An 18,480-nucleotide genomic window follows, 5' to 3' on the forward strand; every position below is an offset into this window, starting at 1 on the left:
ATCAAGGCGTTGTCCCGTGATGTCTCTCCATGTTACAAGACAAAACAGCACACTCCTAGAATTTTAAACCTTTCAGCAGCAACGCACCTCGGTTCTCAAGTGAGCGTGCTTTCACACAACAGCTTTTCCTCACCTTAAATCACCTCAGACTTCACGAAGAAACAACTGGTCCTGACACTTGGCCTGTGAAACAACATCGCTAAGAACAAGATCTAATGCTGTTAAACATACTGAGCCATTTAATGAGGGACAAGACTGGAGATTACTGTTTCAAGATCATGGCAGCACTTCAGGTTCATGGGTGACTTTTCTTCACTCTGATAATGAGTTTTTTTTTTTTTTTTTTTTGAGCTTTAATCACATGTCAAAGGTCTTCCGTAAACAAAAAAGAGCCTCTGCTTGTGGCAGCTGCTGAAGGTAAAGGTATCTTGAAATCCTCTTTTTTTTTCTTGTTGACAGCTAATAATGTCATTGCTTCAACTGGGTCCAACTTTTGGATGGGCAAGAAATAACTTTTGGGGTCTTTCTCATGGAGGCACTTTTATTACCTGAACAATTTGATTTGGAGTGATTTGTTTATGCCAGAGCAGCAGAGGGTCTTTTTTAATAATCACAGGATACATCAGCACTTCTCAGGTACACTCCACTTCCAACTCCAAGCCTGTGTGTGCATGCATGTGTGTGTTTAGGCAAACTGTGTAGGTGTGTGTAATTACATGAGTCAGAGAAGTGCTAGAGATACCGCTGCAGACAATATTATTCTCTTTCCAATGCTCCCGCTCCCCCTCGGCTGCTAGAGCGAGAGAAGGAGAGAGGGAAAGGTTACACCAGCAAGGGTGGGTATTGAAATTCAAGACCACTTCACCTAGCCCAGGAGTGGCTGTCTGAAGATTAATGAGCTATTTGGGGAGAGTTCAGCTATTTCACATGCACAGGGTCCACATTAGTGATATAATTAATTTTACAACACTGGGGTGTTGTCACCCCTCACTAGCGTGCCATGCGCCTATGATAAGCAATCCCTAATTAAACAACACCAAAAAAAAAAGAAAGAAAAAAAAAATTGACATTCAGAGTCTTGGGAGGAAAAACAACCTCAAGCTACAGTCGAGCCACAGCCCGATCCTTCCTCTCCTCACAGGGCACCTTTGCATGAGTTTTACATACTTCAGAATCAAGTAATTGGATGGATATTGATTTTGGTGTCCGCATCGAGGCTCTGAAGAAATTCCGAGTGTGCAGGTGATCCAAGCCAAGTATTTGTGTTGGAGGGGTTGACCCCCACACACATGCACAAGAAAGAATACCACCAAGAACCTCCGCCTTCGCTACGAACTGCAATTACACTTCACTTTTGTTGTTAAATCAGTGTACATATATATAAATATTTCCTTTGTGTTTGTTTTGACTTGTTTACATATGGTCAGGTTGTTCCAGTTGTTAGTGCTGCAGTTTCATTGGTGTATGGTCTGTAAGGAAGGGCACCAAAACAACTTGGTTATGATTAAAATTCCAGTAGACTCACAGGTGAACCAGTCAGGGAACAAGTGTTAGCTGGTATTTAGCACTACATTATGTCTATGAGGAGGTAATGGACACGATGCTGAGGCTACAGGACTTCCCACTGCAGCGGCTGCAGCTCTGGTGAGGATTTATATCATTCGGGGGCGTGCATGTGCCACTCACCTTGGTGGCACGGTCACCATCTTGTTCACGCTGAAAATAAAGGAGGCAGCTGCTGCACGTGCTCACCGTCTGAAAGCACCGTCTGTGTTCCTTCATCTCTGTTGAAAGAACATGAACGTAAAGAACCGCGTAGCGCCGACCTTGGCGAGCTACGGTAAACAGCCTCCTCTATCTGAGTGAAAGTTAGCCTAGCTTGCAAACTTTTTTTTTTTAAGGGAAATAAACCTGGCAGCACAAATTTGTTCTTCCAAATATTGAAGCTGCAAAGGACAAAAGCTAAGTAATGCATGTAAATGTCAACGTGACGTTCTGCAGTCAGTCGACAGCAGTTCTTCTCGCAATGCCAGCCTTCAAACGTCAGTCAGCCTCTGCCATGGGAAACGCCGCTCAGCTGCTGTTAACACAAATATGTCTGAAAGGCACTTCGTCTTGATGCACTGAGGCTTGGATTGTACCTCCTTTGTTCATTACTTTGGGGGGATAGAAAAAAAGAATTCATAAGACGGAACACAGCAGCAGTGTCATTATAGTTTATATTTCAACACAAGAAGTGAGGGCAATTCAAATTCCAGTTCAGATTCACAATGACAGCAATTAACATAAACACACACACACACACACACGTGCACACGCACACACACACACACACACACACACACACACCTCCAGCCCTCAAGACTTTCCTTCTCAGGTGCCCTTACAGCCTCCCTCACAACTTCACAACATGCACTTCATGAGAAACGAGTGGGTTTTATGCTAATCTTCTCCCACACGTATGGACCGCGCAGCATGAGTATTATGTGCGTTAATAAGCATCAGCTGTATCTGTGAATCGTGTGGTTAGAGGTTAGCTGTTTTCATCATTTAGATTCTGGCTTGTGACACAAGTTAAAGAGAAGATGGTCCATTACTTCAAGGTCCACGCATACAGCCGCAGGATTTGCATAAAGTTGTCTATCAGGGATGTTTACCAGGGTTTAGAAATTGTAAACAAGGAACCAGGAGGCAAACGGTCAGCACATGCCCTGAGAGGTGTCGTCCTTCGATAAAGGAGCTCCAGTTGCTCTGCCACGTGCTGGAAGAAAGCAGAATTATTTATATTCTGCAGGATTTCAACTTCATGGAACGGCGTTGTGGCTGCCCTTGAGGGACAAAATGTGGGAATGGAGGATTAATTTGTGTGGTTAAAATGCTGTGGTGATTGTGTGATTTATGTTGCTACACATTAGATGCAAAATGGAATAAACCACTTACTGTAAAAATCAATCCTGCATGACATTCAAACCAGACTGAAACTGCAGTATATATGTAGATTTTAACAGGCTATACAGCTGGATGTTAAGTCTCAGAGTCTCACATGAGTGTATTTTTCTAACGTATTAATGCAGCAAAGCTCGTCTTTCTGGGTTTCCGTGTTTGGTTTTTACATAGCGGTGATTTAACTGCTGCTGCTTCAACTGTTTTGCATTTTTAATAATGATGATAAAGCACCATACTGTTTGTATGCTTTATCCCTCTTGGTGGAAAAAGTCTGCTGTAGGCTGCACTCTGCATATGTGTGCCTACGCTCGCTGCACAGTGATGCATTCATGACTGTGGGAAAACTCCCTTTAGGTGACACGAGCGTGTTTCTGCTTGTGTTTCTGAGTTCCTGAGTCATGTTAGAGGTTCAGAGGTGAAACACACGATTTGTTCACGGTGCAGGGGTTCTTTTTCTGGATACACAGAAGAAACATTTATAACTGAAAAATATTTAGATTATCATTCTCATGGAATATATAACATTTATTACATATCTTCATTCACCAAATTAGGATGGATAACCAAACAACCAGCCAAATGGGTTTCACATACACACCGGCCACACACACATGCTCTGAAGCTACTTAAACAAGTGAAAGTAATTTGACATCCTCTCTCTTTCTCTATGTGTCTCTGCTGGTCAACGTCGCTGATGGTCACCACCACAGTGGGATTTCCCCATGGGTGCTCACAGTTAAGCGGGACCTGAGGCGCCCACAGAATCGGCGCCTAAATCCGGACACGGAGCAGGATGAAGTGTGACACACTCAGCTCAGACATAATCCAAAATGCCATAAGTGTGTTTTCACTGCAGAGCCAACCGTAAAATAGATCCGAGTGCACAGAGTCAACTTAAATGCAGGTGACATGTACAGATACTGTGCACAACTTCCTCAGTCTCGAAAAAGATGCACAAGCACACAGAAGCTAATCGTCCATCTGTTACATTTACTCACCAAATGTTATTCCTACTTTTCAGCGATGCTGCTGCTGGAAAGCAGCTTAGTTTGTCTGTGACCTTTCGTTTTTTTTTCTTTTTCATGTGTTTTCTCGCCTTGCTGCGAGTTTCAGTGTGCATCTATAAAAATATTTTACTGTATTTGCCGACACTCGTGTTGAAAAGAGCAATGCACAAGCCTTACGTACTCCTCCTCCTGACACTGGATACCCAGCGCACACCAGGAAAACAGATATTCGTCATTGAGGACATCTGTGCGGTGACGACGGGGGCGAGGCTGAGGTGTAGACAAATCCTGCAGAGGTTTGCACGAATCAATTTCACAGGCCTTTGCAACATTTCACACGTATTTATTAGAGTTATGGGTGGAGTCCACATGCATGTATTCAAGAGCTTTGAGACTGGTTGTGCTTGTCAAATCTGTAGCTGCAATGACTGTGGGGAGCATTTTTTTTTTCTTTTCCATCAAACATGAATAATTTTGTATTTAATGTTATCTCCATGTTTCTGCTGTTTCATGTGCAGAGCAGACTAAATGGAAAATATAAGACCTTGGAGAGAGTCTCTCTTTTTGTTTTGTCTTTGTCATGGCTCTGCAGTTCTGTTTACATGAAGTGCTGTTTGTTGATGTGTGCATGTATATTTATAAAATGTGGCCTCTGTACGGTTGTATTTATAAGCACAAATGCAGTCAAGTTAAATAAATATGCACATATGTGGAGATTCGGATTGATCCTGCTTCACAGCAATGTGTATGCATCAATGCCCCATTTTATCACCAGCCCTGAGAGCTAAACAAGCCTCCCCTGACAGCAAAGCCAACATCCCTCCAAGTTTGTCGCTTTCCCTCACCGGCTTGCCTGATAGGTAACACAGTGAAAATGGGCAGAAGTAAAGGGAGAGAACACAGGCGGAGGCAGTGCCAACAGCTCGCGGGGCCTGAATGTAGCGAGCTGTGCCCATGCGGCAGATGGATGCAGTCTCTGGACTGATTAATGTGCTCACTGGCCTGTGCCTCAGTGGCCGCAGCAATGAAGGAGTTCACAAAAGTGGTGTGGATATTTGTTCTGTCTCCAAAACAGGTGTTACACTTGTTTGGTCCCCCTCATTCCACCGCAGTTTGTATAGCCAGATGATCCAACCAAGCACATCTGACATGAAGGTCAACCACACATTATTCCGAACCAGAATACATAAATGAATCGAAGGCACGTCAGACCTGGTGTGAGCCTGAATTCATCATGAAACATAATGGAATACCGCGACAGGGTGGAACAGAAAAACGCAGTCAACGTCAAGGTCAAACTTATTTATCGAGCCTTTCAGCAAAACACATCACTTAGTGCTTTACGAAGCAACAAATGACATAAACAATGGCTTAAATTATGCAGGCGACACATGGTTTTAACAAATCAAACATGTCCCCGCCGCCTGGCCCGTGTAGCACAAACCGCAACTCCAATTTCTTTCATGTTACTATTTATCTGTGTTTTTTCCCCCGTGTGGTTTACATGCCACAGTCCTCTAGTATTTGCTCAGCAGCAGAGCCTGGGGAGCTCCTCTATTAGGGCACCACATATAAAACAGGGGGAAATCAATATGCATCCTTTCTCCCAGGCCGGACGAAGGGCGCTCCTCGATCACAGCATGGTGACACGGGGAGCTCGCCGGAGAGCCAGCCAGGACGCCAGGACTAATAGTCGTCAACGCCAAGTGACAGTGAGGCTTATCTGTGGTGAGCCATATTTCCTCTGCCTCCCCAAAGATCTGGCTGGACAGTGCGTGTTATCCCTCCCTCCTCATAAACCTCAGCTCCCACACACAAACCTATACTCTATGTCACATCCAGGCTATAAGCTGCAAGCCACTCTGCTGGCCCCCAACAGCAACCGTGACAGCCATCCTCTCTGCTGGGAAAACAACTGTAGTTTTTTGTGTCATAGCCCACCTAATACTGTGCTGACACACATTTCCCTCCTCCGCTCGTGCTCCTCACACTTGTTCATACGTTTTATCCCGTCTTTTAAAGATCCCGTCTTCCCCCCTTTGAGATTAGCGGTGGGTAAAGATGAAAAATTGCATTTTCAGCACAGTGACATCTAATCTGTTTGGCGAGCTTTAATTTCCCTGGACGATGTAGGTGCCGGTGGGCCACGAGCTCACAACAGACATACTTTTGTCAAAGGACAAGGATGACACCGTCGGAGAACTCTGCTTTTTCTCATCTTTGATTCCAGTTTCTTAACCTAGAAAGTTTGTTGCCTTTGATTTGGCCCGTGTTTGGAAATGAAAGTATGGATTCTGTGTGGTCAATAGCTAATAGCTACAAATACCTGTTACAGCAGTTTCAGCTTTTTTGTCACTGTCCGAGCCATTTATTTATGTTACTCAAGGATCTGCAGCTCCAATCAGGGACACACCAATCTAATGCTGACCCTGTGAAGCATATCAGGTATTGGTGATCGTGATCAATGGCTTCACTTACTGGATGCAATTCACAGTGAAAACGAGGGCAGCGTCAGGCCTTCACTATAAACCTGATTATAAGGTTACTTAAGGTTTCTTGAAACTGTTTTTTTTTTTTTTTTTTTTTTTTTGCCATGCTATCAGCATGCATCCATGAATGTATGTGCCGGTCAGTCTGCCACTTTGGTCAAGACTGAAATGTCTCAGCAACTACTGGATGGATTGGCAAAAATTTTTCTGCAAACATTCATGGTCAAGATGATGAATCCCTCTGATGTTGGTGATCCCCTGACTTTTTCTCTAGCTGCCAATTTTGGCTTTTAATGAGATGGAAAACTTGGCAATCCATCCAAAACTTAAATGGATTGCTGTTAAATTTGCTACAGATCTTCATGGAGTCCAGATGATGAATGCTGATGAATTTGGTGGTTTCCCCTTTTTTAATCTAGAGTCATCATCAGGTCAACGTTTGTGCAATACTCAATACCAACAACACTAATGACATTCCCACTGGCCTCAGCTGCACCTTGGGTTCAGTGCATTCAAATCTCAACAATGAGATTTGAAAATTCGGGCCTTGTCCTGGGCCGTCCCATCCCCCTTGCCATTGTCCACATGCCCCTTACATTTAGACAGGGGTACACTCAGCGACTAATTGGTGATGATGAAAACAGAAGGCAGAGATAGTATAAATGCAGTCATTGGTGGAGCATGTTTCTTCTTCAGGTTTGCAGTACTGGTTCAATGCTAATGAACAAATGTTAGCATGCTAACATACAAACTAAGATGGTGAACACAGTAAGCATTGCACCTGTTGAGCATAAGCATGTCAGCGTAGTTTTTGCTAAAGCACAGCTCCTGCTGCGTCCGGCTACAGCCTCCAAACGCCATAAGCATGCCCTGTGATTACTGCATGTGGACAGCATTGTTTTCTTCAGCCCCCGTGTGGACAAAGAGGCCTGCGAGTTTAGCATCTGCTCTGATCTTCATCTATTTGAGCAGGTTAGCACTGTTTATAAGGTCTGTAAATACACACAACAGCAGTAATCCCCAGATAGAAAGTGTCGGATCAGTGCACGTCTAACTCAGACGGACTTAACAAACGACTGCCTCCCATGGAGCTTAAGCATAAGACGAGGAATGTTTCCTTTCACTAAAATGAGGAACATTACTTCTCAGGCTTCTCTTATTGAGCAGCATATTAGTGCAGCAATGAAGAGACTATGGCTGTGAGGTTTCTATTTGTCTACACAAAATAGGGGCAATTTCTCATCCTGACAGGTGTAATGTGGCCATGTTATTGGCATAACGTGCAAGTAAGATGAGTAACGCAGGAGTTTCTCATCCGCTTCATGCAAAAAGGTTGTCGTTTAGGCTCAAATTAAATTAGCGTGCTTGACGCTTTGACACGGCGGTTCAGGCCCTCGTCCCGATCTGCCCCCAGAGTCATTTCTCAATTTTCGTGAAATCAGAATTACGTCGTCAAATTGCCGCCCTGTCTCAAGATCCATCGCTCTTCTCCTTCATGTGGCAAGTGGCCACTGCACCTCTGTGCAAAGACAGATTGAGGAATAGATTGATCTCAGGCAGACAGAGGGATGGAGGGATGCAGAGGGTGGGGGGGGGGTTTTCCAGGGAGGTAGCTGAGTGAATCAGATCTTCATTTTCTACCTCTTTGACGTGTGTCACAGTGGAGCATGTGATTACATAACAATGAGGACCCGCAGAGTTCACCGCCGGCGTCTGTGATATCTGCCTGATAAAAATACTCGGGGGTAAGGGGAGGCATGAAGGCAGGCACACAGGAGGCCACGTTAAAGGCCAGTGGTCTGAAAGCGTCGGCAGCTCAGCGTGTCACCGGTAACGGCAAGACGCTGGCGAGCATGGAACACGTTACATGGTCCAAATTCCCTAAAGCTTTAAATGCATATCTGATCACTATTAAAGCTCACCTGCTGGACAAATGTGAGGTCCAGCTGGGAGACAGGCAAACCAATTTAACATGGAAATGTGCCCGCATCGCTGTAATTTATTTTGATAGTCAGGCACGGTATTTGATTCAGAATATGAGAGCGCAGTGAAAGCCACCGCTGATGAACAAAAGTCACACTCCTGTATGTTTTGACTTAAAAGAGAATATTCAGTCCTTTATGTATTATTTCAGGACTGGCATGACAAGCTGTCTAAGAAGCACTTAAATATTGAATATCCTCTCACACTTTCTGAATAATAAATTGAGGCTGTCTGTGTGCATTTCATCATATAAACATGTTATTTTTTTGTCATAGAAAGCGTGGATTTAGTGATTCTTCACACATGATTTCTTTCTTGCGCATGCATCTTTAAAAGTCCCGTCCACGAAATAAATTGATTTTTCGACTTGTTTGACCTTCACCGTGCAGAATGATGTATGTGCAGAGTTCAACACTCCACGGCTGTTTTCACATTCATCGACTGAAGGGGGAAAGTTTAAGATGTGCACGAATCAGGTCATTTTTTTGACATTACAACTAGTTTGGAAGCCAGTCGCGGTCAAAGTTGAATCTTTAAACCTCCAGCGTACACAGACTGAGAACAGATATATTTCAGTGAAGTAGGAGACAGCTTGTGTTCAGCCGTTAAACTTTTTTAAATGATCAATATTTTTGTATCATTCATTCAGAATTTTCCAAAGAGGGAGAAGATGTTGATGTATTTTTAAGGCGTTTTAAGTCAGTCATTAAACTTTTCTGCCAAAAAAAAAGAAATATTGTTCAAAATATTAAACACTGCTGGATTGTGATCGAACAAAATCATCTCATACAATCACATCTTCAGATTTAAGATGAGCTCAGAGAAACTCCCCCGTTCAGCAGATGAATGTGAAAACAGAATCTCGAGTCAGATTCTGCACGCGCATCACTCTGCACAGCGAAGACTCAAACGTCCACGTGAAGTAACTGTCAACACTGCGTGAGGAGATTTTAGGAACTTTTAAGATTCTTTATAGTTGTTATATGGCTTGATCTCGTGCTTTAACAATTAGTCAATTAGCAGGGGCCTATTCACCCTAACCAAGGGTTAACCAAGATGTAGGGATTGTAGATCAATGGAAAAATAACAGCCAGCAACATCAATCATCTGTCGAGCAATGCAATTAGTTGCAGCCCTACTTCTGCCTCAGTTTCGAACAAATGGAGTGACCACCTTTCTATTGCAATGCTAAGAAAGTCTTTGGTTCCTTCTGAAACATCCTACAGTGCTCCAGCAAAAAGTCAGGAAGATGTCGATGACGGTGAGAGCGGCGTAATCGCCTCAGATTTGATAAGACAACTCCTCACCATCTCTGCCCGTCTGTCAGCCAGGTGGAGACTGATGGCTGGTCTCTGATGTGGTGCAGAGCATTAACCATGTCATGCATTTGCACAGAGCGGTCCTCCATCACATCCCCGAGCACTTAGCCCGAGCAGCGGGGGGAGACCCGGCTCATCCCACCCCTGACGGCTGAGACTATTAGGGTGATGCACGGCAGCTCATTCCTCATCCTACACGGGAAGGGTGATGGATCCACTCCAGCCCCGGGCACCAAATGGGCCTCCCTCGTTTGGGAGCAGGTATAGGGGAAGAGGCGTGGGCGTAGTTGTGGATGTATGATGGAGAGTTATGAGGTTGAGCCCTGCATAAAGGGTGCAGAGGTACTTCCCTACTGACCGCAGGGGTCACGGGTTCAGCTGCTTGCTAAAGCACAGTCAAAGTTTCATATTTATGAGCCGTGGTGCTAACAGATGCATTCTTTTTTACAGAGTGGGAGTCAAAGATGCTAGAAAGAAGACACAATTCATTTCTGATAAATACACTTTTATTGACACATATTCAGTTAATTAGACCTGATTAACCTCCTTGCTTCCTCCATGAATTCCTGACTGAAATGTGCAGCATTAGCATGCGGTCTTGTTGATAGTTAATCACCAAGGTGAGAATGCGGGAAGAGAAAAAAAAAAGAAATTACCAACTGTTAAACAACCTTGTTAACAGCAAAGATGCCCCTTTCAGCATAAATCCTCTCAATAATGAAATATAAAATACTGCTTACTGTACACACACGCCAGCCGAACACACATCCTCGTAGATATCTGCACACACATGCACACTGAATGCAGTATAATGAATAATCACAAAGTCATAATTACCTTCTAACAACCTTTTTCTCACTACAGTGCATCTTTGTGATTGAAGTCCACCCACATTGAGTTAATTGCATTTATTCCCCGCTGCCACAAATATGCAATTAAAATGCAGGCATTACACACAGCCCTGCAAAATCATCAATACAGCACACAGTTAAAAATAGGGCCGGTGTTTGCCTCTCGAGTGCAACCTAAACTTTTGCTTCTGGAGAATTGAGGGCAGTCAAAGATGTGGCTCTGAACTTGCACTCCTCTGTGCATTTGTTTTGTTCCCCTGCATCACTATCACTGTCAGCTTAACAGATTTAAATGACTATTGGTACATAGAGTTAATCTGACAGTCAGCCTGGTAAATTTACATGTGGTTAACTTTGGTAGCTAGAAAAAAATGACTTTTTAAAAAAAAAAAAAAAAAATTGATTCATCCAGATACTTAGAAGTGACTTTGCATGTCAAGCTGAATAAAACAAACAAAGGAGTATGAAAAGGGGTCGGGAGGGCCTCAATAAAGACTTGAATAATCAACTAAACCCAACAAAAGATCTCTGAAAATCTTGTAGCTCATCATAATATACATCCTATTGTACACCATTACCCATAATCCAGTATTGAGCTCAAAAATGACCTTCATGCATCCCCCAGTCCCTCTCAGCCTTGATAAAACTGTACAAAAGTAGCTGTTATGCGAATGAATACCTGTGTGTCAAACACTTAAGTATAACCAATAATACCAAACACAGTACAGCTGTACATGTCTGTGATATTTTCTTTTTTGTGAATGTATTCCACCCTATCCTTTTCATGTATGACCCCTTAAAGGGAAACTCCACAGATTTTACACATCAAAGTCTCCAGTTTACAGGTCTGGGGGGGCAAATACTGCACATGTAAAGAAAATCGAAGACTTTTTGTGGCTCCAGATGGAGCTGATACAGTGAGAGTTGCCTTGGTTGTGGATTTAGGCTACAAGTTTGAAAAATTATTGACAAACGTTAGACAGAAGTGGGCAACCAAGCCTCTGCAGCCTGCTCCTCATCTCTGGTTGAGGCTCAAGAACGTTAGCTGCTACTAGCAGAACACACCCAAATCTAAGAACGAGCTGTTGGAAGTCGAGTCGCATTGTGGGTAATGTAGGCACCGGGTTTTGACAAGGAAGAAATGTGGGGTTCTTACTTTTAGAGACCTCAAGAGTTCAAACTACGCAATATTTCTCAAGAGCAAACAGCGAATATTTGAGAAAAGGAAGAACAATCAGGAATCTTCGAATCAGATTTTTGGATATTCTGTTTCACAGGTTGAAAAGCAGTGATGTAATGTAATGCAGTACTTCCTTTCAGTGGAGCAACACAGTTTTGAATTCAGTGAGCAGTAAGTAAAAAGAGAATCATCTTTTATGGCTACATCTACACACTCTGCTTCATGGGAAACCGTTATGAATGTTGTTTACATCGCAAGTACAAATTCCCGTGGGACAGAGAGAAAGATGGAGGCCTGAGCATGAGCCATCATGTCTTATAATGAAACACACTGTTTATATTGATCAGAGCCAGCCTGAGGGTCTGTGTTTGCTGGAGGATAAGGCTGGTGGCAAAGACTTGAAAATACAGTAGGAACAGTGTGTTTCAGTGTCTGTATGTGCTGTGAGACAGCACGTACAGTAGACACGTCAAGCACAGAGGCAAAAACTCTTAATAATGCAGCTCGTCGGGCAGGTTGGCCCCTTCTCCATTTGCTCAGGCAGGTTGGGAGAAACGCTGATGATGCAATGTGCTGACCCAAATACACTACCTGCTCCCAGCAGACTGCACCAGCTGGGGCAATCTCTGTCGCTCTCTCTTTCTCCCTCTGCCTCTTTCAGAAACCCTTACCCTTCTTTTCCTTTCTTCCTCTGATTGTTTAAGGGATCAGCCGTATGCTTTCTTCCTTATTGTCCTGCTTTTGCAACATGATCACACTCATAAACCTTTAACGACTTCTGGTCTCATTTTTCTAATTACCCTCCGTTATCATTGACTGAAATATGCCATTGAGGTAGTCAGGTATCAAAAGTAAAGATGCCTCAGTCTTGTAGTGCAAAAGACATAAAGGCTGATGATGATGCTCCCCAGTCACTGACAGGGAGGGAAATTGTGCAGAAAGTGTATCGCAGATAAAGTAGGAGCAGCCTTTTGATCAGCTGCAGAAGATAACACCGCCCAACACCCTGCTCGAGCGTGATCTCACGCTGGTTAGCTACAGACGCACCAGACGAACAATTTATCGCTCATTGCTCCCAATGTACAGGAAGGTTAGAAAAATGAGCAAATTCCACAACAAAACACTCCTTTTATATCACCTCTGGCCGCCCAGAGGAGCTGCATTCCCATGTACACTGACAATACAGTACCTGCAGAGTCACAGTCCAGTGAAAACCACTGCACCAGTGGTGGTGATACTGGTCATAGGGGCGGACTGCAGACTAGATGTTATACATGTCGGCAGAAACAAAGCAGGATTGAAGTCCACGATGAGTGAGTTGAGACAGGTCAGGTCAGATGTCAAGACATGTCAAAGAAAGTTCTGAGTTTTGCCAAAGCCTTCAGTCGAGAACTCATGCTGCTGGGGTAGAGTGCATCTCAAGTGTCATGTCAGTCGAGACCATACCAAGTGCCAAGTCAAGTGTAAACTCAGTTGAGGAAAGTCCAGGTCAAGTTAGAAGTCAGTCAAATGCAAATAAAGTTTCGAGCCAGTCAAGACAAAACAAGTCCATCTCAAGTGTCAAGTGAGTCAAGATAAGTAACGTAGTCAATTAGCAAGTAAGTCCTGACAAGTCCAAGTTAAGTGACAGGTAGGTCCAGACAAGACTGTGTCAAGTGACGAGTCAGTCAAGACAAATCCAAATTAGAGATTGAGACAAGTCCAAGTCACTTAACAAGTTACGACACAAGTCCAGGAAGGTCCAAGTCAAGTGGCGAGTGACTCAGGACAGGCCTAAGTCATGTCAAGTAGGTCAATACCATGTCTAGGTCAAGGGACTAGTCAGATGAGATAGCATCCAAATCAACAGCCAGGACAATCAAGCCAAAGTCAAGTGACAATTCTGTTGAGACAAATCCAAGTCGCATGGTAAGTCAGTCAAGACAAGGTCGAGTCATAACCCTCAAGTAGAACAGGTCAGTCTAAGCAGTGGGGGGCATTTTTAACAAATACAAAGCAAGGACTTGTTAAAAACAACTGACTAAAGATGAGAATGGAGAAGATGGACAGCTAATGGCTCCTATGCTGCCTTTTCTTACACTGCATATTTCATATTGGTTGCATCCTAAAACCACAACAGCGGTCACATCTTACAGTGGAAAGACAGAGAGTATAGAAAATGTATCCCTGTCAGAATATCAAAACCCAAACTATGTAGCAGAGATAATTCTGTGTAACCATAGCAGTTCTGAAACTTGAATCCTTTTTGTGGCTGGATCAGTGTGGTTTTTAGCGAGGGGGCTTATGCGTATAATTACATAGACACACTTATTTTCTGCATGACAGCCTTCCTGCCATAATAGCTTCTGTTTTCAGGGGGGAAAAAGAAGAATGAGTATCAGGTAAATTGGAATTCTCTCATCATGTTTTTTCCCTAAGCCTGTGTCCGAAATTACTTTTTCTCTTTCTTTACTGAAAAGGATGATTATATAACCAAAATGGAGAAGGCTAAAAGGACAAGTTAATATGGGCTAGATGAGACGACGTGGGGGTGGATTTCTTTCTTTGTAAATTTTCGTGTTAGATGCTGGTTCTCTGTATGATTCACAGCGCCGTGGACCTCCTGATGAATTCAGACTCCTTGATTCTCAGACTGTCTGGCACTATCAATCTATCAGCTGGTTTAATAAAGATTTATTTCAACACGCCGTTCTTAATACCAGAATTTGCATATTAAATACAGCTGGGAATCTCTTGATACTTCACTTATTGACTAATTTTTTCCCCTGTATAATGACATTCGCAAACTTTGACCGCAGCGCTTTGGTTTGTAAGGTGTTAATGAATGAAATGAAATAGGTCATTAAGAACAAAACGTCTTCCCTTGCTTGGCTCTCATCCTCTAACTAGCGGGGCAGAGGGCAATGTCAACACATTCATTAAGAGGTCGTGGTGTATACTTATTATTCCATTATCGACCTTGATCTGAAATTTGCATCATGCTTTATTCTTTATTCAGTGGTAATCGATGTGTGCTAGCTTGTTGAGTTTTAAAACCGGTGATTGACATTGATAAATGGAGGTGCCAGCGCAACACAGAACACAAAAACTGAGCAGAGGACACAAGCACAGTAGGGGTGCAGAGGGACACATTGGGGGGGGGGGGGGGGATCAGGCAAGAACTAAAATCATTAAACCTGAGAGGGAAATGTAGAGATGGCCAACATTTTAGTGGAAAATGAAAGAACAGTGGATCCACATCTGTGGAGGGAGAAGAAAGCCTGGTGCTCAGGTTGATGTGCACACACACAATCAGAAAGCCCTTCATCTCTTAACCCCCAGCCAAGAGTAGAGCAGCAAGATGAGAGGAGAAATGTGGAGGGGGAGGAATCAGCTTTAGAAGTGCTGAAGCTGGATTTTTTTTTTTTTTTTTTTTTTTTTTTCCAGAAAGAAATATAGAAAGAAGGAAAGGGAGGAGTTTGGGGGAGAAAGAAGGCACAAGAGCTAATCTTCTAAAACAGGGAAAAGGCATGAGTCAGTCAGATGAGAGCAGGTGGAAATGTGGAGCTGAGACAATGTGTTTTTTCCTCTGCAGCCAAGCTTTCGAGCCTGCGAGACAAAGCTTAAAAGATTCAGGCTAAAGGATCTCAACACAATGCTCTGTGCCAAGCGATGAAGATTTCATTCCTCTCACTCAGTTGCACGGCTCGAGTTAGATTGAATTCACGGAGGAATATGAAGGTCAGGTGCTGTACTATGTACACACTCAATCTCCATGGCCATTAGTGCTTACTTATAAAGCCATTAATGTCCATTATCATAATTACCTTTGCTTACTCGCAGAAGCCGCTGCCACTGAGTGAAATCTGCAGAAGTCCCCCAGAATTCTCTCTGCCAGCCATTAGAGTCTTTTTCTTGCCTCGCCGTCATCCGTCGTCTTCCGCTCTTCCACCTGACTGCCCTCACCTTCTTCCTGTTTTAAAAATACAACCTGGAGCCGCCTCATGCATATGTTTGCTTGCCGCGGAAAGGTGCGCCATTAATATGCAAGCGCATGTTATGAATTAGTAATGCAGCCCCCCCACCCCACCCCCCTCGCCAGTGCGGTGTGTGTCAAGTTCAGTCAGAACGTAGCAGAAGGAGGACGTTTGGCTGGTTGTACCGATGTACCTCCTTGCCAACAGTTGAACAAGCAGGGCTGTTGTTCCCCTTAAGGGGGCAATACGTCCCCGTTCCATACCTGCAACTCAGCTCCCAAAGGGATGCAGTTTTCTACATAGCACAGCCCCCCCCCCCCGTAGAGAAGCTGTGGAGAACTCACAAATAGAACTTTTCAAGATCTCACTGTCGTCGGGACAAATGTGGACTGTGTAGGTTGTGTGTTTTTTTATCTCCTTGCTCGTATTGCTCAGTGCAAAAAAGTCTCCCTCTATACATTCAATCCCTCCAAGACCTCATTAGTGAGTGCCTCTCTTGTGACAGTGTGTCTCACTTTTCTTGCCCACAATGGACATGCAGCAGCACAATTTTCCTTTCCCTTGAGTGAGTTTTCTTTTTCCCAGCTGCTGAATTCACCAAGCGCCGTGGTACTTAGGGTCAAAGGTTGATAACGGCCAACAATCCAATTTCACAGCGCCTGCCTCTGACAGACACCGTGTGATCTTGGGTGGGACCCCTCCCGATCCCCCTCTCTGCATATCCTCAAGAACACTCTGAACTTAATCAAACTTTAATTAGCCCTCTGCTTTGGTGATAATTGGCAGTCGAGGCAGGGCCAGAACTCTGCTCCTGCAAGACGCGGTCTCTGAACGTATCCACAGCTAATCGTGGAGGGAGAGATGCCGAGCTTTAGCCAAAATCTGTTCGAGAACCTGAAGAGACCGCTTTGTGAATGTTTGCGTGTGTGTGACAGCATGTCAGCCTGTCTTGAATCACACTGAAAGAGGGGAAATGTATTTACAGATGTGCCTATACAAGTGGTTGGTGTAAATGTGAGCCTGGTCAGACGCTGTGTAAAAGAAAAGGGACAAATCAAGCTTTTTACCTGATTCGACTCCTCCCCCCTTTTTTCATTAACGAATGAAGTTCATGAGGTGCTTGATTAGCAACCACACGAACAAAAAAGGCAAGTCCGAACCCTACCCTGTTTTGAATGCTCACCCGAACATTCCTTAAGCGACGACAACTTTTCAGCATTTCCACGAAGACAGCATGGTGAAACTTCTAACTCACGAAGCCAACCACGAGAGTCCACATTATATCTTCCTGAGTTTAGGATTACACAATAAAGGATGGACAGAAGCAGAACCACGAGTTGAATGACCGATCATCGTCTGACATGGTCGAAGCCTTTCAGTGTGATAAAAGGCTTCAGGTCTTTACATCACATATGTCTGCCAAGGCCAAAAAAAAAAAAGACATGAAAAAAAAAATTCAGTGGGCACCTCTATTGCACTTTATACATTAAAGGTTCATAGCTAATCGAATAGAGTTTTTCAATATAAGACAGCAGTAAAGAATGGCATGGAAAGAATTGACCTATGTCAGTGATGTGTGCAGGATATCGAGCAGTAGTCAGAAATATGATACATGGGTATGTTTTTAGAGCCAGAAAGTAATAAAAAACAATTATGGTCTAAGCCTCTTTGACCTGGTGGAGAAAATCCATGCCAACCCAATCTTGTTGTAGGTGCGATGATCTACTGGATCGAATGCCCTGTGAAATGAAATCAATGGAGTTACTCACTCCAGAGCCACATCAATCTGCTGAAATTGTGGTGCACGTGGATTTAGAGGCCTACTGTACCCCCTAAGAAGACTCAGGTCAATAGCATTAATGCGAAAAGTTCGAGGATGGCAAAAGGGCACATTCCTCCCACAGGTTACGAAATATTTCAAGTCACTGCTCACTGCTCAGGTGAAGTTTCCTTTTAGTTTCCCTTTAGAGGAAGCAACTGAATTATTTCAGCGTGACAATGCTTTATTCAGGTTTGAAGGTTGAAGTCTGTGTTGGATAAGTGGTTGTTTCCTGGCACACAAACAGCAATAAGAAAATGCAAACATTACTGGGGAAAAAGCCACAACAGAAAACAATAAAGCAGTCAATATCATTGAGATAAATTGAGTCTTGAAGTGAAATTTGCAGAATTGATCGCTTTTCCGTTCCTTTCTCTCCCCATCAAATTGCAGCTCCACTCATTACCTCCCTGCTATATTTCTCCATGTCTATGTGTTGGCAAGACAAGCACTGCCCTCCTGGTATTTAGAAGCATTTATATGGCATATATGCACAAAGACATGTGTGCTCTATCCAGAGGTGCTAAGAATAAAGAGGAAGACATTTGCGTTCCAGTTGGTTTGGACTGACACTGTCATTAAAATATTTATAACACATCGACATGAAAAGTCCACTCCTAATGCTAACGTCTACAAGTGCAACTCAAGAGAACAATATACTGTACTGGGTGGTTTCAGGCCAAGGTATGTTCGACACAAAATACTTGGTATGAAGTGTTGCGACCACACTTCAAAGGTTTAAAGGTCCACTGTGTAGGATTTAGTGGCATCAAGCGGTGAAGTTGCAGATTGTAACCATCTAAATACACCCTCAGGCCTCCTTTTCCAAGCGTGTAGGAGAACCTAAGGTAGCCATGAAACTCACAAAAAGCTTAAAAGGACCTGTGTGAAGCCAGTGTTTGGTTTGTCCTTTGTGGGCTACTGTAGAAA

The sequence above is a fragment of the Chaetodon auriga genome, chromosome 24 (assembly GCF_051107435.1).
Source record: "Chaetodon auriga isolate fChaAug3 chromosome 24, fChaAug3.hap1, whole genome shotgun sequence".
NCBI lineage: Eukaryota > Metazoa > Chordata > Actinopteri > Chaetodontiformes > Chaetodontidae > Chaetodon > Chaetodon auriga.